Source organism: Lampris incognitus, chromosome 4 (genome assembly GCF_029633865.1).
Source record: "Lampris incognitus isolate fLamInc1 chromosome 4, fLamInc1.hap2, whole genome shotgun sequence".
Classification (NCBI taxonomy): domain Eukaryota; kingdom Metazoa; phylum Chordata; class Actinopteri; order Lampriformes; family Lampridae; genus Lampris; species Lampris incognitus.
The window spans coordinates 5761974-5784053 of record NC_079214.1 but is presented as its reverse complement, the minus strand read 5'-3'; the positions used below and the strand labels follow the sequence as shown (position 1 = coordinate 5784053).

General features: G+C 46.7%; 1 protein-coding gene across 4 annotated transcripts in view; it reads left to right on the top strand.

The window, feature by feature from the left end:
- The first annotated feature begins 13712 nt into the window (after positions 1–13712).
- rnf111 (ring finger protein 111) overlaps positions 13713–22080 on the top strand; it is a 68431-nt gene continuing 60063 nt past the window's right edge. For all 4 annotated transcript variants that reach the window (XM_056278091.1, XM_056278089.1, XM_056278090.1 and 1 more), the window contains exon 1: positions 13713–14223. The gene's annotated coding sequence lies outside the window, so the exon portion shown is untranslated. The remainder of the gene's footprint in view (positions 14224–22080) is intronic.

The window sequence follows — 22080 nt, the reverse complement described above, 5'->3', positions numbered from 1 at the left end:
GGTAGATGACGTCCCACTCGCGGGGAATATGAACGCCATGACGGACGGCAGAAGATCAATCGATTTCGCCTCCTCAAACAGAGCTTTGCCTGGTTTCAAGGGAGGCTGTCCCCGCTGTCGTGGCCCATCAGTGCAGCTTCTGTCTTCCAGGTGTTTCACGGCGGACTCTAGTGCATACACCAGAGCCGTGATGTGGGAGCAGACCTCTCCAAGGCCTGATTTACATGTGCAGTGGCCGCACATGCAGTGGCCTGAAATTACAGATAGTGCAGGCGGGTCATTCCATGGAAAGTGTTAAGATTGGACTTTGGAAGTTTGAGGTTTTTGATCATAACCAAATATTATATATATATATATATATATATATATATATTTTAACCAAAAATTATGCATTTTTAATTTAATTAACACATTTCATATGAAGAGGGAAGTATTTTTGCTCATAAGAACAATAAAAGTCTGAGAGTTATGTGATATATTTTAAGTGTTACCTTACATGAATGTGAGAAAGGGTCAGAGTGGACATCAGAAAATTATTGTAATTTAGCAAAAACAGCTAAAAATATAAAAATTGTGTATTTATTGTTTAATTGTATTTTGCTTCATGCTAACCAGTACACTTGAATCAGTGGCTTCAGACACTGAAAACACTACTGACAGTTTTATTATGCCTCCTTGTCCCCTTTGAATGTTGTGGACTCAAACTTAACACTTTCTATGGAATGACCCAAATGCTAGCTAGCTGGCAAGACTGTGTAACCTACTATTAAATGGCAAGGAAAGTATGAGCTGCTTTTGGTTACAGTCGATTTGAGTTTTGATGGCATCCTAGGGGAAACAGGTTAAACACATACACAGCTGGCTAGCTAGCTATGTCTTACCTTTGCCATTATGAGGTACATCCCCCTGCTGTGAGCGTAGCACCGTGATTCTGTAACCCAACCAGCTACAAAGAACTGGTAAGCATCCTGACTTTTGTATGCTTTTAGGTCAACACCTGTGTATGGGGACACTCCGTTGGTAACATTGTGGTACAGATCGTGTGGATTGAACTCGGGCAGACTGGACGATTTTGCTAAATCCGTGAACACATCGGTAGGAAGAAGGTACGGGTCGGTAGCTAACCCTGCTATCGCTAGCTAACCCTGCTATCGCTAGCTTCTCCACATATTGCTCTTTGTACCGTCCTACAAGGTGACTCACTTCACAGGACAACTCCACAACATTACTCTGACTATTGGTAGCCATCACTTCAATTTAAACTATAATAGCTACTCATCCGTCACAATATTTTGTTTGTTTTTGTTGTTCGCTTTTGAATTTCTCGGTCTATCACTTACTGCCGTCCGTCATGGCGCAGAATCCCTCGTCACGTGATAATTGTGACGCGTCTGCAAAGGGTGAATTGCGTCGCATTTCTCTGCGTGAGTTCAATAAAGGAGACTGAAAAGTTACCTTTGTCATTACTTCTACGTTCGCCACAGTATCTCGCCACAGTATTCGTGGTCAGTATTGTAAACTACTAATAAGACACGTTAGCCCCTAGCTAACGGGTCTGACCCTTTAACCGAGCGGTTAGTGACGTCGCCTTGTGGTGCAGTACACCCCGTATCGAATCCCGCACCGGGCAAGAAAATAACCGCTTACATTGGTGGCAGCGGTGGGATCCGGAAGTGCGCAGATCCTCAGAAGTCTCTTCGGAGCGCGGGAATAACAAAGCACGAGGGCGCGCTTCTGGGGAGGGTGACGACTGTAAACCACTAATAAGACACGTTAGCCCCTAGCTAGCTAACGGGTCTGACCCTTTAGCCGAGCGGTTAGTGATGTCGCCTTGTGGTGCAGTACACCCCGTATCGAATCCCGCACCGGGCAAGAAAATAACCGCTTACATTGGTGGCAGCGGTGGGATCCGGAAGTGCGCAGATCCTCAGAAGTCTCTAACCGGTTACAGTATCATGTCAGGTATGTGTAATATTTGCTAGTAATATTTGATTTGCTAATGTCCCTTACGGCTTTCCGTAGCGCCACAACAAAGTCACGTGATGTACGTAACAACGTCAGTCGGAATCCGGTCGGTGAATAAACACCCAGCACGAGAGAAGTCGTCCTTGCTTCATTAATGTTATAAGTTAACATAGCCAGAGGGCACAGAACATTACATGGTGTCAGAGTAGCGGAGTTTAAATACCCAATATGGATTCGTACGGCGTTCCAGCTCCACGGATGGACTGGGAATCGGCGAACTTACCTGAAGCATGGAGACGATTTCGACAAACAACGGAGCTAATGTTCACGGGCCCCCTGCGCGGGAAGAATGAAGAGGAGAAATGCAGCTACCTCCTGCTCTGGATAGGGGAAAAAGGGCGCGATGTGCACAACACTTGGACACTCAGCGGAGAACAAGCCAAGAAGCTAGAAACGTACTACGATAAGTACACTGAGTACATCACCCCCAAAGCAAACCCGATTTATGCCAGATATAAATTTCATGAAAAGATGCAGGGAGAGAGTGAATCCTTCGAACGATTTGTAACTGAGCTAAAGCTCCTAGTCAAAGACTGTGGCTACCCAAATGCCGACGAGATGGTCAGGGACCGCATCGTGTTTGCCACCAACTCACCCAGAGTGAGAGAAAAGCTACTTAGCCAGGGAGCTGAGCTAACGCTAGAAAAGGCCATAGATGTAGCCCGCTCACACGAGCTAGCAAAGCAACAGCTAAAGTCTATGGGCCAGGGCAGCACACATGAAACGGTGCACGCAATAGGCAGAAAGACTTACAAACCGAACGCACCCAAAGCAGCTAACGCTAACTTCAGACAAAGGGAGGGTAACGTTAGCACCGCCGCTAGGGCGTGTAGCTATTGTGGAGGGCTACACGGCGCTAAAGCCACTTGCCCAGCTAAGGGTAAACAATGCATTAAATGCAAGAAGCTCAATCATTTTGCTAAAGTATGCAAGTCTAGCTCCCAGGGACAGACAAAGTACTACCGCGGCACAGTACATGCCGTCGGAGAGAACCCAGAAGAGTACACCACTGACAGAGAGCAGGAAGAACTGTACTTCGACAACATTACAGTGGAGAGCACCGCTGTGGGAGAACAGACAGAGCTGTACATAGACTGCATCTCAATAGAGAACAACGGAAAAAGCAACGAGCAGGCTTACGTAGAGGTTGGAATTGGCACACCTCCACAGAAGGTAAAGTTTAAACTAGACACTGGGGCACAGGCCAATACTATTCCCACCAACCTGTTCCAGGCGCTGTTCAAAAATGTGACACTGAAACCAGCAATACACAGACTCACTGAATATGGAGGAGGCGCGCTGAGCGTGAAAGGCACATGCAAACTCAAATGTAAGTACAGAGACAATGCAATGATGCTGGACTTTTACGTCATTGACACAAACGCCCCACCAGTCATGGCAATGAAAACATGCCGTGACCTAAACTTGGTAAAAATAGTGATGGCTGTGAGCGAGGAAAACAATGTCACATCACAGAGCATAATGGATGAGTATGCAGATGTTTTCCAGGGAATAGGAGAGTTCCCAGGCGAGTGCACCTTCCGCGTCACACCAGATGCAACGCCGGTCGTCTGCCCGCCACGCAGAATCCCCATCGCCCTACGCAGCAAACTGAGGGACGAGCTTGACAGCATGGAGAAAGGCGGCATAATCTGTAAGGTAACAGAACCCACAGAATGGGTGAACGCACTCGTCATTGTTGAGAAGCCAAAGACAGGCAAACTTAGAGTGTGTTTAGACCCCAGAGCTCTTAACAAAGTGATACAACGACCTCACTACCCCCTCCCCACGCTGGAGGACGCCACCACAAAGCTTGCTGGAGCTGAGTACTTTAGCGTGTTAGACGCGCGGTCAGGCTATTGGGCCATCAAACTGAGCACTGAATCCTCAATGTTGACGACATTTAACACAGTGTTTGGCAGGTATCGTTTCCTCAGACTGCCATTCGGAATCGTGTCCGCTCAAGACGAGTTCCAGAGACGCGTGGATGAAACATATGAAGGATTGGACGGTGTGACGGCCATAGTGGACGACATACTAGTGTTCGGCAAGACTAAAGAGGAACATGACCAGCGTCTCAGAGCGATGCTGAAGCGCACAAGGGAGCGAGGGGTGAGGCTCAACCCCGACAAGTGTCACATATGCGTGTCCGAGGTAAGCTACTTCGGCCACACGCTCTCACACGAAGGCATCAAACCAGACCCACACAAGGTGAAGGCGGTCAAGGACATGCAACCCCCACAGAACAAAGCAGAGCTGGAGACAGTCCTCGGCATGATCAACTACCTCGCCAGATTTGCTCCACACCTCTCACAGATAAACTCACCCCTCAGACAGCTTCTGAAACAGGACAGTGAGTTTGTGTGGGATGCAGTCCACGACAAGGCGTTCCAAGAGATGAAGAATCTCATTACACAGCACCCAGGTCCAGTACTCTCATATTTCGACCCGCAGAAAGAGCTGCGACTCCAAGTGGATGCATCCAAAAGTGGCCTTGGGGCTGTCATGCTCCAAGATGGCAAACCAATTGCCTATGCGTCCAAGTCACTCAACAGCACTGAAGAAAACTACGCACAGATAGAGAAGGAGCTCTACGCTGTGGTCTTCGGCTGCAAGAGGTTCCACGAGTACATGTATGGACGAAAAGTGATTGTGGAGTCAGACCACAAGCCTCTGGAGGCAATACTAAAAAAGCCACTGGCAGCAGCACCACCCCGGCTGCAACGGATGATCCTGGCGCTCCAAAAATACGACATCCAAATCATCCACCGCCCCGGTAAGGACATACCGGTGGCCGACACACTGTCACGCAAGTCAATAGAACACCACGACAGTGACCTACAGGAAGGGATGGAGGCCCAAGTGCACACAGTCCTCAGCAACATCCCTGTGAGCGACACAAGACTCACAGAAATCAAGCAGGAAACAGCGCAAGATCCACAGCTCACCGCACTCAGACGAGCCACACTCACTGGCTGGCCAGACACAAAGAAAAAGTGCCCGCCCAGCATCCAGGAATACTGGAACCACAGAGCAGAAATCTCAGAAATGGACGGTATCCTGTTCAAAGGTGAGAGAATCATTGTCCCCCAAAAGCTTCGCAAGGACATGATACAGCGCATCCATGCCAGCCACCTTGGCGTGGAAAAAAGCAAATGCCGAGCAAGAGACTTACTGTTCTGGCCTGGCATGGGGAAACAGATCGAGGATGCGGTAGCAGACTGCAGCATATGCCAAGAACGGCGCAGCGCAAATGCAAAGGAACCAATGATGTCACACGCCATACCCGAGCGGCCGTGGCAAGTGATAGGCACAGACCTATTCACATGGAACTCACAGGACTTCATAGTCACTGTGGACTACTACTCCAGATTCTTCGAGCTAGAAAGACTTTACAGCTGCACCTCATCTGCCGTCATCATGAAGCTGAAAGCAGCAATGGCTCGACACGGAATCCCCGAGACTATCATCAGCGACAACGGTCCGTGCTACAGCTCTGGTGAGTTCCGCAACTTCTCACAGACATGGGGTTTCTCACACACCACCACAAGCCCCCACTACCCACAGAGCAACGGCCTCTCCGAGAAGACTGTCCAGACGGCCAAACGCATCCTGGACAAAGCCAAAGCTGAGAACAAAGACCCCTACATGAGCTTACTGGAGTATCGCAACACACCGGTGGACAACCTGAAATCACCGGCACAGCTACTGATGAGTCGGAGGCTGCGGTCCATTCTCCCATCAACAGCAAAACACCTGCAGCCACAGATCGCCAGTCAGGAGGATGTTCACAAAAGGAGAGAGGTATGTCAACAGCGCCAGCAGGCATACTACAACCGAACAGCCAAACCTCTGCCCCACCTGCCCGCAGGCACACCAATCCGCTTCCGGCAGGAGGATGGATCCTGGAGACCTGCAACTGTGGAAAGACCAGCGAACACAGACAGGAGCTACCACATCCAAACCAAAGAAGGTCAGATCTACCAACGCAACCGTCAACACCTGCGACAAAGCAGAGTGAACACTCACACTACGCACACACACACTTCACAGCAGACTGTTACCAGCGCTAACAACAACACACAAGCCCATCAGCAAGAGCATGCTGAACCTCCAGACACGAACAATCAGCGACAACCAGACACACAGCCTGGTTACACCACGAGGTCAGGTCGCACGATCAAACCAAGACAAATCCTTGACTTATGAATGTTAAAAAAAGAGAATTTTACACCAACCTGTACTATACCTGCTATGTTTTGAAAAGAAATATTTACAGCGTTCACTTACCTTGTGTACCTACCTGCTGTTTGCAGTTACCAGTAATGAAATGAAAAAAAAAAGATGAAATGTTATTACGGTGTCACATTTAGACAGTGAAGGAAATGTTTTACACTACTTTGTTGCAGTCCAGTTATATAAGAGTTCCACTTTCATATTCTTTCTTATTAAGATTGTATTCGCTTATAAACATGCTCAACGTGGTCTGTATCTCTGCAGAGAAAGCAGCACTTTTCAGAAAAAGGGAGATGTAATATTTGCTAGTAATATTTGATTTGCTAATGTCCCTTACGGCTTTCCGTAGCGCCACAACAAAGTCACGTGATGTACGTAACAACGTCAGTCGGAATCCGGTCGGTGAATAAACACCCAGCACGAGAGAAGTCGTCCTTGCTTCATTAATGTTATAAGTTAACATAGCCAGAGGGCACAGAACATTACAGTATTGTAATGATCTGTGCCCTCTGGCTATGTTAACTTATAACATTAATAAAGCAAGGACGACTTCTCTCGTGCTGGGTGTTTATTCACCGACCGGATTCCGACTGACGTTGTTACGTACATCACGTGACTTTGTTGTGGCGCTACGGAAAGCCGTAAGGGACATTAGCAAATCAAATATTACTAGCAAATATTACATCTCCCTTTTTCTGAAAAGTGCTGCTTTCTCTGCAGAGATACAGACCACGTTGAGCATGTTTATAAGCGAATACAATCTTAATAAGAAAGAATATGAAAGTGGAACTCTTATATAACTGGACTGCAACAAAGTAGTGTAAAACATTTCCTTCACTGTCTAAATGTGACACCGTAATAACATTTCATCTTTTTTTTTTCATTTCATTACTGGTAACTGCAAACAGCAGGTAGGTACACAAGGTAAGTGAACGCTGTAAATATTTCTTTTCAAAACATAGCAGGTATAGTACAGGTTGGTGTAAAATTCTCTTTTTTTAACATTCATAAGTCAAGGATTTGTCTTGGTTTGATCGTGCGACCTGACCTCGTGGTGTAACCAGGCTGTGTGTCTGGTTGTCGCTGATTGTTCGTGTCTGGAGGTTCAGCATGCTCTTGCTGATGGGCTTGTGTGTTGTTGTTAGCGCTGGTAACAGTCTGCTGTGAAGTGTGTGTGTGCGTAGTGTGAGTGTTCACTCTGCTTTGTCGCAGGTGTTGACGGTTGCGTTGGTAGATCTGACCTTCTTTGGTTTGGATGTGGTAGCTCCTGTCTGTGTTCGCTGGTCTTTCCACAGTTGCAGGTCTCCAGGATCCATCCTCCTGCCGGAAGCGGATTGGTGTGCCTGCGGGCAGGTGGGGCAGAGGTTTGGCTGTTCGGTTGTAGTATGCCTGCTGGCGCTGTTGACATACCTCTCTCCTTTTGTGAACATCCTCCTGACTGGCGATCTGTGGCTGCAGGTGTTTTGCTGTTGATGGGAGAATGGACCGCAGCCTCCGACTCATCAGTAGCTGTGCCGGTGATTTCAGGTTGTCCACCGGTGTGTTGCGATACTCCAGTAAGCTCATGTAGGGGTCTTTGTTCTCAGCTTTGGCTTTGTCCAGGATGCGTTTGGCCGTCTGGACAGTCTTCTCGGAGAGGCCGTTGCTCTGTGGGTAGTGGGGGCTTGTGGTGGTGTGTGAGAAACCCCATGTCTGTGAGAAGTTGCGGAACTCACCAGAGCTGTAGCACGGACCGTTGTCGCTGATGATAGTCTCGGGGATTCCGTGTCGAGCCATTGCTGCTTTCAGCTTCATGATGACGGCAGATGAGGTGCAGCTGTAAAGTCTCTCTAGCTCGAAGAATCTGGAGTAGTAGTCCACAGTGACTATGAAGTCCTGTGAGTTCCATGTGAATAGGTCTGTGCCTATCACTTGCCACGGCCGCTCGGGTATGGCGTGTGACCTCATTGGTTCCTTTGCATTTGCGCTGCGCCGTTCTTGGCATATGCTGCAGTCTGCTACTGCATCCTCGATCTCTTTCCCCATGCCAGGCCAGAACAGTAAGTCTCTTGCTCGGCATTTGCTTTTTTCCACGCCAAGGTGGCTGGCATGGATGCGCTGTATCATGTCCTTGCGAAGCTTTTGGGGGACAATGATTCTCTCACCTTTGAACAGGATACCGTCCATTTCTGAGATTTCTGCTGTGTGGTTCCAGTATTCCTGGATGCTGGGCGGGCACTTTTTCTTTGTGTCTGGCCAGCCAGTGAGTGTGGCTCGTCTGAGTGCGGTGAGCTGTGGATCTTGCGCTGTTTCCTGCTTGATTTCTGTGAGTCTTGTGTCGCTCACAGGGATGTTGCTGAGGACTGTGTGCACTTGGGCCTCCATCCCTTCCTGTAGGTCACTGTCATGGTGTTCTATTGACTTGCGTGACAGTGTGTCGGCCACCGGTATGTCCTTACCGGGGCGGTGGATGATTTGGATGTCGTATTTTTGGAGCGCCAGGATCATCCGTTGCAGCCGGGGTGGTGCTGCTGCCAGTGGCTTTTTTAGTATTGCCTCCAGAGGCTTGTGGTCTGACTCCACAATCACTTTTCGTCCATACATGTACTCGTGGAACCTCTTGCAGCCGAAGACCACAGCGTAGAGCTCCTTCTCTATCTGTGCGTAGTTTTCTTCAGTGCTGTTGAGTGACTTGGACGCATAGGCAATTGGTTTGCCATCTTGGAGCATGACAGCCCCAAGGCCACTTTTGGATGCATCCACTTGGAGTCGCAGCTCTTTCTGCGGGTCGAAATATGAGAGTACTGGACCTGGGTGCTGTGTAATGAGATTCTTCATCTCTTGGAACGCCTTGTCGTGGACTGCATCCCACACAAACTCACTGTCCTGTTTCAGAAGCTGTCTGAGGGGTGAGTTTATCTGTGAGAGGTGTGGAGCAAATCTGGCGAGGTAGTTGATCATGCCGAGGACTGTCTCCAGCTCTGCTTTGTTCTGTGGGGGTTGCATGTCCTTGACCGCCTTCACCTTGTGTGGGTCTGGTTTGATGCCTTCGTGTGAGAGCGTGTGGCCGAAGTAGCTTACCTCGGACACGCATATGTGACACTTGTCGGGGTTGAGCCTCACCCCTCGCTCCCTTGTGCGCTTCAGCATCGCTCTGAGACGCTGGTCATGTTCCTCTTTAGTCTTGCCGAACACTAGTATATCGTCCACTATGGCCGTCACACCGTCCAATCCTTCATATGTTTCATCCACGCGTCTCTGGAACTCGTCTTGAGCGGACACGATTCCGAATGGCAGTCTGAGGAAACGATACCTGCCAAACACTGTGTTAAATGTCGTCAACATTGAGGATTCAGTGCTCAGTTTGATGGCCCAATAGCCTGACCGCGCGTCTAACACGCTAAAGTACTCAGCTCCAGCAAGCTTTGTGGTGGCGTCCTCCAGCGTGGGGAGGGGGTAGTGAGGTCGTTGTATCACTTTGTTAAGAGCTCTGGGGTCTAAACACACTCTAAGTTTGCCTGTCTTTGGCTTCTCAACAATGACGAGTGCGTTCACCCATTCTGTGGGTTCTGTTACCTTACAGATTATGCCGCCTTTCTCCATGCTGTCAAGCTCGTCCCTCAGTTTGCTGCGTAGGGCGATGGGGATTCTGCGTGGCGGGCAGACGACCGGCGTTGCATCTGGTGTGACGCGGAAGGTGCACTCGCCTGGGAACTCTCCTATTCCTTGGAAAACATCTGCATACTCATCCATTATGCTCTGTGATGTGACATTGTTTTCCTCGCTCACAGCCATCACTATTTTTACCAAGTTTAGGTCACGGCATGTTTTCATTGCCATGACTGGTGGGGCGTTTGTGTCAATGACGTAAAAGTCCAGCATAATTGCATTGTCTCTGTACTTACATTTGAGTTTGCATGTGCCTTTCACGCTCAGCGCGCCTCCTCCATATTCAGTGAGTCTGTGTATTGCTGGTTTCAGTGTCACATTTTTGAACAGCGCCTGGAACAGGTTGGTGGGAATAGTATTGGCCTGTGCCCCAGTGTCTAGTTTAAACTTTACCTTCTGTGGAGGTGTGCCAATTCCAACCTCTACGTAAGCCTGCTCGTTGCTTTTTCCGTTGTTCTCTATTGAGATGCAGTCTATGTACAGCTCTGTCTGTTCTCCCACAGCGGTGCTCTCCACTGTAATGTTGTCGAAGTACAGTTCTTCCTGCTCTCTGTCAGTGGTGTACTCTTCTGGGTTCTCTCCGACGGCATGTACTGTGCCGCGGTAGTACTTTGTCTGTCCCTGGGAGCTAGACTTGCATACTTTAGCAAAATGATTGAGCTTCTTGCATTTAATGCATTGTTTACCCTTAGCTGGGCAAGTGGCTTTAGCGCCGTGTAGCCCTCCACAATAGCTACACGCCCTAGCGGCGGTGCTAACGTTACCCTCACTTTGTCTGAAGTTAGCGTTAGCTGCTTTGGGTGCGTTCGGTTTGTAAGTCTTTCTGCCTATTGCGTGCACCGTTTCATGTGTGCTGCCCTGGCCCATAAACGTTAGCTGTTGCTTTGCTAGCTCGTGTGAGCGGGCTACATCTATGGCCTTTTCTAGCGTTAGCTCAGCTCCCTGGCTAAGTAGCTTTTCTCTCACTCTGGGTGAGTTGGTGGCAAACACGATGCGGTCCCTGACCATCTCGTCGGCATTTGGGTAGCCACAGTCTTTGACTAGGAGCTTTAGCTCAGTTATAAATTGTTCGAAGGATTCACTCTCTCCCTGCATCTTTTCATGAAATTTATATCTGGCATAAATCGGGTTTGCTTTGGGGGTGATGTACTCAGTGTACTTATCGTAGTACGTTTCTAGCTTCTTGGCTTGTTCTCCGCTGAGTGTCCAAGTGTTGTGCACATCGCGCCCTTTTTCCCCTATCCAGAGCAGGAGGTAGCTGCATTTCTCCTCTTCGTTCTTCCCGCGCAGGGGGCCCTTGAACATTAGCTCCGTTGTTTGCCGAAATCGTCTCCATGCTTCAGGTAAGTTCGCCGATTCCCAGTCCATCCGTGGAGCTGGAACGCCGTACGAATCCATATTGGGTATTTAAACTCCGCTACTCTGACACCATGTAATGTTCTGTGCCCTCTGGCTATGTTAACTTATAACATTAATAAAGCAAGGACGACTTCTCTCGTGCTGGGTGTTTATTCACCGACCGGATTCCGACTGACGTTGTTACGTACATCACGTGACTTTGTTGTGGCGCTACGGAAAGCCGTAAGGGACATTAGCAAATCAAATATTACTAGCAAATATTACAAGTATGTCTCTCGTTCTAGCCATCAAGTACCTTTCTGGGACTTCTTCAATCAGATGTCTTATCATCCTAACAGGATCTCACATATTCCCATTGTACAAAGTCGGTGCATTTGTAATAGCCTCGGTTGACGTATAGATCACATGTGGTGACGGTATTCTCATCGGTCTTCACCATACCTGAACACACTCCTCCGAACAGGTCACCAAAGTACCCCGGCGACGACAATAGCTCCAACATTAACCTCAGGTCTATTCGGGAAAGACATAATCTGTTCTTTAGAGACGGAGCCCCACCAACATCGGCCATGCATCCAGTCTACTGTGGTGACCCACATCTATATATCGAGAGACATTCACCTAAGAGGACGGTGTACCTTTAAGGGAAGAGGCGAGGGGTCAGATAATGCACTTCCGCTTGCGGTTCACAGTTCAGTTCAGTGTCGTTGTCAGATGTATGACATGCTAAGTTGGAGCTAGTAAACTACCTCGACTACGTCTACTCTCACGTCTCCTGTCTCGTTGTTTTCTAACTCCACACTACAAATGAAGACCATGTGTCGCCAACCCAATTCTAAGTTTCATTCTAAAGAGATTTCCCAGTTGAACAACCACTTATTCATATTACTGCAGGTCTAATGTTTTAAATATGTATTACAGCATTTCCTGTTTTGTTTGCTTTGAGGGACTTTTATTCTGAAATGACGGCTTGATTCTTAGTATTTCCTAGCGCGAACGAAAGAAGGAACATTAACGATGAAATTAGATCTCGTTAAGTCGAATTTTATTGTATTAGCACCCTCCGAAGAGGCACAAGGTTAATGTTCTTTGTATTGTATTGTTGTTTGTTTTTGTGCTTTGATGTAATTTTGAAGCCTTAAGAACTTCACAGCTCTTCTAAGCTGAGTATCGGTTAACAGATGTGAGCTAATGTTAAGCTAGGGTAACGCTTGAAGCTACATGGCTATGTAGTTAATGTATTTCTGTTTGTGCTTTATATCTAGCTCTCACGGTGGTTTGGAGTTTTTAAATAAATGAAAAATCATCAGTCGAAGTGTTGACCATCATCCGGTGGGGGATGCTACACCGTAGAGGAGCTCCATCAGGAGTCGTGACAACTTTCTCTTTCGGCTACACAACGCGCACCATTTATTGCTTCACCTTAACGACCACAAAAAACCCGCGCAGCGGAAGTGTGTCACTGTAAACCCGAACCGAGAAAACAGCAGCTGTAAACAAACGTTCCTACTAGCTCAATAAGGGGAATTGTGTATCCCCATAACCGCTACAACGCCATGATTCGTTCAATAGAGGCCAGTTGCCATACTTGTTTTGCTTCTTGCCTCTTGGGTAACGGAAACGGAGTGAATCGAAATGACTTGAGTTTGTAGAGGAGCTCAAGCAGGAGTCGTGACAGCTTTCTCTTTCGGCTACACAACGTGCACCATTTATTCCTTCCACCATTACAACAACAAAAAACCCGCGCAGCGGAAGTGTGCCACTGTAAACCCGAACCGAGGAAACAGCAGCTGTAAACTAACGTTCCTACTAGCTCAATAAGGGGAATTGTGTATCCCTATAACCACTACAACACCATGATTCGTTCCATAGAGGCCAGTTGCCATACTTGTTTTGCTTCTTGCCTCTTGGGTAACGGAAACGGAGTGAATCGAAATGACTTGAGTTTGTAGAGGAGCTCAAGCGGGAGTCGTGACAACTTTCTATTTCGGCTACACAACGTGCACCATTTATTCCTTCCACCATTACAACAAAAAACCCGCGCAGCGTAAGTGTGCCACTGCAAACCCGAACCGAGTAAACAGCAGCTGTGAAATAACGTTCCTACCAGCTCAATAAGGGGAATTATGTAGCCCCATAACCACTACAAATTCACATACGCCATGGCCCACACCCTATTTCACTATTCGCAAGTACTAAGTAGTGGTAAAAAGCTTCCCCAGGGAAGCGCCTCCCCTCCGCCCCGAGGCTGTCCCCCCCCCCCCCGTTGCGGACGGCGAGCGTTCGGGTATGGGTCTTAATCGAGTGCGTCGCGCCGTTGTAACAGAAACGAACGCGGGATCCGATCCGTCGCAAAGTGTCGCAAAGCGGGCGCCGATCGCGCACTAGCGCCCCGCGCGGCCGCGAGCGTACGCGTTTTTTGTTGGCGTTCCGGAGGAGAAGACGAGCCGCTGGGTAAACAACGGCGGACGCCTCGGCGGAAAAAAAAACACAAACACCCGAGGAATGGAGCTCCGTCACGCTTCATGAGCGGGAGATTCACGTCCGGTCGAGGGCAACGCTCACTAGGCAACGCTGCGCGGCTCGTCGGTGAACCACGGCGCTCGCTTAACGATGAAAAATAACCGAGGGCCGTCGGGTTGTGCGAGCGGCGGACTGCGGCTAGCGTTAGCTTAGCTCGTCGCAGACCGGGGCCCTTCTCCCCCCGTCGACTCTGGTTCCTCTGCCCCGGACTTGGGTTGTCAGCTTCTGCCGCCCCCCCTCTCAGCCGCCGGACGTCGTCGGACGCGATTTGCGCACCGACCTGGCTCGTTCGACAGCCGCGGACAACGGTTTATTCCTATAGAAGTCCTCTTTTTGAACGTTCGCGATATTTTACCCCTTCCCCGGGATTGATCTCACATGTTAGGAAAGGGCCGGTGACAAGACTGTTGGAGAGCGGACTGGCCCCCCCAGGTATGTTTGGCCTTTTGTTGTCTTCCCTCATTCCCGGACTCGGTGGTCGCTCTCCTAACCTCACTTAACTTGATTCCTTATTATACGCGGTGAGCAACCTCGTCTGTTTGGAAAGGAAACAACGCTGTTTGTTGGCTGTGCGAGGTGTAATTTCAACACCCCCCCCCCCGCTGACAACAGTGCACAATCTAATCTTTTGGAAAAACCAAATAACGTCCTTTGTTGATTCTTATTCCGAGTGTGTCCCTGGTTACAGCTCGCAGCCGGCTCACTGCCTTATCTCTTGCACAATGATACGTGCTTTGCTCGTTTGTTATTCCAAGTGTATGTGATCATAGTTCACAACCTACATCTGTGCAAGATGAAATTATATGTGTATATTTATATTCTATTCTGCTTCTTCCCAGTAACCTTATATGACCTCAGGCCATTTCAGTTGGGTGAACTAGGCTCAGTTTTGGTATATTTATGGCATTTTTTTAAGCCTTTATTTGATGGAACAGTATGGATAGACAGGAAGCTCAGGATGGAGAGAGTGGGGGAATATATATATATATATATATATATATATATATATATATATATATATATATATATATATATATATATATATATATATATATATATGCAGCAAAGGTAATCGGGTGGATTTGAACCTGGGGTGCTGCGGTCAGACCTGAGCCGTCGTGGGCTGCGTTTAGCTGGGCTGAACCATCGGGACGTCCCACAACATTTTGGAAAGACAAGCAGGAAGTCGCAGAGCTTACTGTAATTGTGCTGATGCTTTTTCAGGAATTAGAAACCTCTGCCTACTCTGGCTCGGTTTTCTCACTCCATATTATTGAGCGCAATACACCCATTTGACCTAATTGTGACTATTGGTTCCTCAATTGGAGCGGCTGTTCATCCTTTGCATAGAAAGCAAGTGCAGCAGGCATCCAGCAGCTCAGCAGTCCTAAGTCGTACTTGTATTGTTTTGTTTGCCCCCAATTTCTATAGTGGTGGCCTGTCTTTTTTTCGTGAAATGAATACCTGTGTTGTCTCGTTTTTTTTCCTCTTCCTAAGAAATCTGCATCCATCCTTGGTGCACAGGGAGACTGCATTCGGGGCTGTCCTTTGAGGCCTCTGTACCCATGCATACCTCTATGCAGGCTGCTCTGTGACATTAAAAGACACTTGAGAACTCATCAGTGGCTTGTTGACAAAGTGTCAGTGGAGAATAGGTTGGGGGCTTCAATACAGTGGTAGCAGCCCCGTTTTAGAGAAGTTTCCCCACTCAGTCACCATTTACAGAGACAGAATCATACACCTTTACAGTTTTAGATGTACTGGAAAATTCCACCTTTTTTCCATTTGCTAATTTTAAAGAGAAACAACACACTAGATCATTTTAGTGAGTTTGCTGATGTCTACCATTTAAAAGCCCTGTGAAAGTTAAAAACATGCCTGGCTGGTCTTGGTACTCTGTGATGTTAGCATAGCAGGATAAACTCAGCTGCAGCGAATAACATTGAAATGGATTTGTTAAATTTATCATCATTGACAGACAGAGCCTGCAGTACCAGTTGTCAATAATACTGTCAATGCTGGTTCTTGGGCACACCTAGGGTTGGGTACCGAAGCCCGGTGCCAATATGGCATTGTCAAAGAAAGTTGAACCAGTTCATCTGGATACAACGTTTATTTACAGATAGGTTTCATCACTCGTCTAAGTGGCCTCTTCAGTCTCAACTAACTGCAGGTATCTCCACCCTTATAAACAGTACAGTTGCATAATGACCGAAACCAACGACCAGTTTCATATGGAAATATTGGTGTAATCATTAACTAGAGTTTCAATGGCCATGTGTACTATTCACAGGGGATTTGGTAATGTTTGCAATCACAGCATTGTAAGATGGCGACAGATGTACTCTTAGCCCCTCCCCCGGTTCAGGGACGGTCGTTTCCTCTTCGCATAGATGGCCTCTTTGACTCCCCATTCAAATCAGCGTGCCTCCATATCAAGGATGTACACATCCTCATCCTTGAGAGAGTGGCCGCTGGCCTGTAGGTGGGTGTAGACTATGGAGTCCTTGCCTGACGCGTTAGCTTTCCAGTGTTGTGCCATCCTCTTGGCCAGCGTCTCAACTTTTCCAGAAATGTTTAGACATGTATTTTCCAAACACTGCATCTCAGTTGCTTTCAAACCCCAAAACACGCTGCACCAGAAATTGGTCCACCCCAAGGATCAGGTCCCCCGGCACAAACAGAGCAATATAGCGTACGCTGTTAAGTGCCGGGAGAATTGCCGTGACTTATACATTGGGGATACTAAACAGACGCTGGTCAAGAGGATGGCACAACACAGGAGAGCTAACACGTCAGGCCAGAACTCCACAGGCTACACCATCTACACAGTCTACACCATCTACACAGTCTGCACCATCTACCCAGTCTGCACCATCTACCCAGTCTGCACCATCTACAGGCCATTGGCCACTCTTTCAAGGATGAGGATGTGCACATCCCTGATAGGGAAGAACGTTGGTTCGAACGTGGAGTCAAAAGAGGCCATCTATGTGAAGAGGGAACAACCATCCCTGAACCGGGGGGGGGGGGGCTAAGAGTACATTTGTTGCCATTTCACAATGCTGTGATTGCCAACATTCCCAAATCCTCTGTGAATAGTACACATGGCCATTGTAACTAGTTAATGGTCATGCCCATATTTGCATATAAAACTGATTGTTGGTTTCGGTCGTTATGGAACTGTATTGTGTATACATGTGGGGACACCTGCTGTCAGTTTAGGCTGAAGAGGTCATTTATAGATGAGTGATGAAACGTATCTGTCAGTAAGCGTTGTATCCAGGTGAACCAGTTCATCTTTCCTTGATTTTCTTACCTGGATTATTGAGCATGCATAAAGACAATATGGCACTGGTTCCTATACGACCGGTATCTACCACACTGAACCCCAATAGAGATTTCGGTGCCTCATTTTGGTGCCACTTAAATGCCTGGGCTGTTGATTGAAATATTTAAATAACTGGTGCTCCGAAACGGATGTTACAGATAGATAGGGTTGCCAAGCGTCCCGTAAACACGGTCTCACCCCATAATGGAAACTAAGGCCCCTTTTCCACTGCATGATACAGGCTCAACTCGACTCTACTCTGTTCGACTCTCACTTTTTGGGATTTGGTTTTCCACTGCAGATAGCGTCCCCTTACAGCGAAGCCCCACTGGTCATTTGTGGGTGTGTTGACTAGTTTTTACTCCCTTCTCTACCAGCGCCCCACGCGAGTATTTTATTTTCAAAAAAAAAATCAACAAGACCAACTGTAAATGTGTGCGTCACATAAACAATATTAGTGTAACCAAAAGATTTCGCTGACAAAAAATAATTTTTTACGTGGACAGATTATCAACTATAATACAAGTTTCATAACACCCGCTTTGGCATTTCCTGGTTATAAACAGAGCTGTTCAATTTCTCTCTGACCAATCAGTGGTCAGATTTTATTTATATTCAAATAAATATAAATAGATTTTATTTATATTTTATTCATATTTAAATTAAAAAAATGTTATGTATTTATTTATTTTATAAGATAAATATACATATATTTATATTTCATTTGTTTATTTATAGTGGTATTTTCATGTCACTTTTTAGTGTCGGCTCAGCTCACTTGGAACCTCGAGGCGGTACCAAAAAAAGTACCTGGTACCAGGTGCTATCCCTAACTCTTCCCCAATAGAAAACCAAAAAAAGTGAGTAGAGTTGAGTTGAGTGGAGCCGGTACCATGCAGTGGAAAAGGGGCGTTATAGAGACGTGTTGCGTATTGAACTGATTCGGGACATGCTCTGTGCCATGTTTTTGAGAATCAGTTCAGTGCAAACCTATGGGAGAGAAATACTACAGGTTAGATTATCAAGACAGGGCGATTTGTATGAGATAGAAGGAAACTCTCCCCCTGTGTTTTCCGTCAGCCTGTATGTCATGGTTTGTTCCACTACCAAAACAGAGAATGTGCTTCTCCATTGGTCATGACTCATGACCAGTGAAGAAGCATGACCAATGAGAAGTGCTGTCATTTACAGCTCGTGAGTGACAGCGTTGCTATGTTATGCTTCACAATGGCATGGGTTAAAAAAAAAAAAAAAAGGCAACCTGAAAGCGTAGTCCACCGGCAAAAAAAGATTACAGAAATACATAAGGGAATGGGAAAATGATGACCAATGGCTGGGATTTGTGAGTGAGAATGTGTACAAGTAGTTGGAGCTCCTCACTCTAAGGTCATATAGTCCTTCGCATTTGCATTGCATTTATAAAGTACTAACAAATGACCAAATGATTTGTAAAATATTTAACATTATTCATGTTTACATTATTGGCTCTCCAGCTACAACAGCGACGCCATTTACCTTGGCGAAGAAGGCTAATTTGACAAACGTTATGTTATTTAGTGTTAAATTGTTGTAGTTGGTTTAGGTTTTATTTATGTGAATTTATGTAAATTTGTAAAGTATTTTGTATTTATTTATATTAAACTATTTAAGTATAGTACATTAAACTGTTAATAGTTGATATAAATTGTTAATTTTCAAGTTCAAATTTGCCTTGGCAATAAAAAGAAAAGCCGTTCTTGGCCCGGGTAGCGTAGCGGTCTATTCCGTTGCCTACCAACACGGGGCTCGGCGGTTTGAATCCCCGTGTTACCTCCGGCTTGGTCGTGCGTCTCTACAGACACAATTGGCCGTGTCTGCGGGTGGGAAGGCGGATGTGAAGAGTAGGGTAATTGGTCAAGGACAATTGGGGGGGGGGGTTTCAAAAAATAAAAAGGCCGTTCTTTAACGTCGTCAACCATTGTTTCGTGCTTTTTTGTGTGGCTTTCCACCCCTCTTTTTCTCCCCAGTTGTATCCTGCCAATTACCCTATTTTCTGAGCCATCCCAGTTGCTGCTCCACCCCCTCTGCCGATCCGGGGAGGGCTGCAGACTACCACACGTCTCCTCCGATACATGTGGAGTCGCCTGGCACTTCTTTTCACCTGAGAGTGAGGAGTGGAAGGATCACGCTATTCCCCCCAGTTCCCCTTCCCCCCCTGAACAGGCGCCCCGACCGACCAGAGGAGGTGCTGGTGCAGCCCCCAGGACACATACCCACATCCACCCACAGACATGGACAATTGTGTCTGTAGGGACGTCCGACCAAACCGGAGTTAACACGGGGATTCGAACTGGCGATCCCCGTGTTGGTAGGCAATGGAATAGACTGCTACGCCACCCGGACACCTGTGCTTTTTTTAAAGTATCGGTTCAGGCACCGTTTAGGCACTGGTACTGTTTTATCACCGGTATCAGAAAGAAAACCCAAACGATACGCAAACCTAGGCAGAGCTACGTCCAGCAGACTCAGTATTAATGTTATTGGTGACAGCTGTGTTTATCCTGCTATGCTCACACCAGACTACCAAGACCTGCCTGGTATGTTTCAAACGTCAGTTGGTTTTTAACCTGCAGATGTCAGCAAACTCATTATAATGGCGTAGGGTTTCGTTTCTCTTTAAATCCCAATTTCTTTCCGGTCAGCGTTCTTCATAGATGGGGCATTATGCTTATCTTGAACCATTTGTTTCCTTATTTGGAAATTGTAGACAGATTTATTAGCCACACGACCAAGGCCGGTAGAATTTATTTTCGGTACAGCATGTTAAACTCTACAGCACAATACATCCGTGTGTTGTGTGTTGTATGTGAATAGATAAATATTATATGTGAATAGATAATAGTGGAAACATCACTGGCTATTGTATACAGAACAAGGAGATATTGTGTTAATGCAAAAAGCTTACATTTTCTTCTTAATGAATTTGGTTTTGTATCGGAGTTGGTTAAACACCACTTGGAGAGTTACAAACCTATCCAGAGTAAATACTGACAGTCACCTGTCACTGATTGATGATAAAGTTTTTTTTTATACCTGAAAATAATTGATGGCAAAAACTGTTAGCACAGGTCATGAATTCAATGTCTGATGACACACAGACATTTTGAAAGCAAAAAATAAGAGTCTGCTGTTTTGAATTTGATGCAGCTGTTTGCGTCTGGTTCAGTCTGAGGTGGTGATGTCATATACAAAAGCGTAGTAGCTTAACGCGCTGAGTGCAAATAAAATGCACGTGAGTTTAAAATCCCCCCCCCCCAGCCTTAACTTAATATACAGGCTACCCTCCCCTCTGTTGTTTTTCATTTTTAGAGATAAAATGTTTGGCAACGATTCAAAGGTCGATTTGTCACATACTCAAGGCTCAGCGTTTTCGGTTTTTATTTTCAAAGCCATCCAGCATGCCAAATTTCGCCACAAGAGGGCACTGTTGTTAACCTCACACGAACAGGAACAATGTTTGGATGCGTGGAAACATAAAATCCGGGTGAAAATCACTTTAAACTGATCTGCTCTTTATAAAAGAAAATCTGGGTATTTTTCAGTGAAAATCGGTAAAAACCGAAAACGCCGAGCCTTGCACATACTTCATGTACAAGTACAATAAATAGTGGAATCATTTTTTTGGTAACTCCAAAACTGCAACAAGAGAAATGAAAAACAACAATAATAATGAAATAAAATGCAATATAAATTAAAAAAAGGTAAAATATCCGGGGAGGGTACTTAATGGGGACTATACTTAATAATGTATACAAGTGTTCATGTCATCATAAAACAAAATTCATAAAACGTGTAAAATGGAGCCATATTCAGTTGCCTACCAACACGGGGATCGCTAGTTCAAATCCCCGTGTTACCTCCGGCTTGGTCGGGTGTCCCTACAGACACAATTGGCCATGTCTGCGGGTGGGAAGCCGGATGTGGATTTGTGTCCTGGTCGCCGCACTAGCGCCTCCTCTTTTCGGTCGGGGCACCTGTTCGGGTGGGAGGGGGGAACTGGAGGGAATAGCATGATCCTCCCATGCGCTACGTCCCCCTGGTGAAACTCATCACTGTCAGGTGAAAAGAAGCGGCTGGCGACTCCACATGTGTCAAGGAGGCATGTGGTAGTCTGCAGCCCTCCCCGGATCGGCAGAGGGGGTGGAGCAGCGACCGGGACGGCTCGGAAGAGCTGGTTAATTGACCAGGTACTATTGGGGAGAAAAATAGGGAAAATAAAAAAAAAACAAAAGGCGTCATATTCAGGCTTGAGCTGTAGTTCGTGGAGATAGCGTTGAAATGAATCCAGCTACAGGCCTCCTCTGCTAGTGGTCAGTTGGAGGGTATTATGGAGAAGAATCTTGTACTACACCTGGAATAACCCCCAAAGCTAGAGTCGTGGTAAAATGTCTGCCTGTTTGTGAACATACGCAACGCTTTGACACGGATGTCTGCATAGGTGCTTGCCTATGTGCATGCACGTGGTGCTCCCATGTGGCTTAAAGAGTGGTGCCATGTTTACAAATCCAGATTCCACCGGAGTAGCCAAAGAAATCTGGAAACAGAATCAAGGAAAATAAGCAAAAACCAAAATGGCTTTAAAATGGTGGGAACATATCCTTTTTAAAAATTTTTTTTTATTTTTTGTGCTTTGTTGTTTTGTCTATTCTGAGTCGTCTATATATATTGTGTCAGCTTTTTTTCCTCGTTTCTGTTTTGGTGTCGTATTGACGTCATGCTAGTCAGCATTGGTATGTCCTGGTTGATGCACTTTTGAGATGTTGGTGTGCACAGTTGTGGCTTTTTGAGCCACAGTCCCCCAAAAACCCCGAGCATCACAGAGACATTTACATATACTTAAATTTTTCCAGTCTCTTTCCTTTTGTCATCATTACTTTGCTACATTCGGTGTTCCCCGTGGAACAAGAGGTTTGCCATCA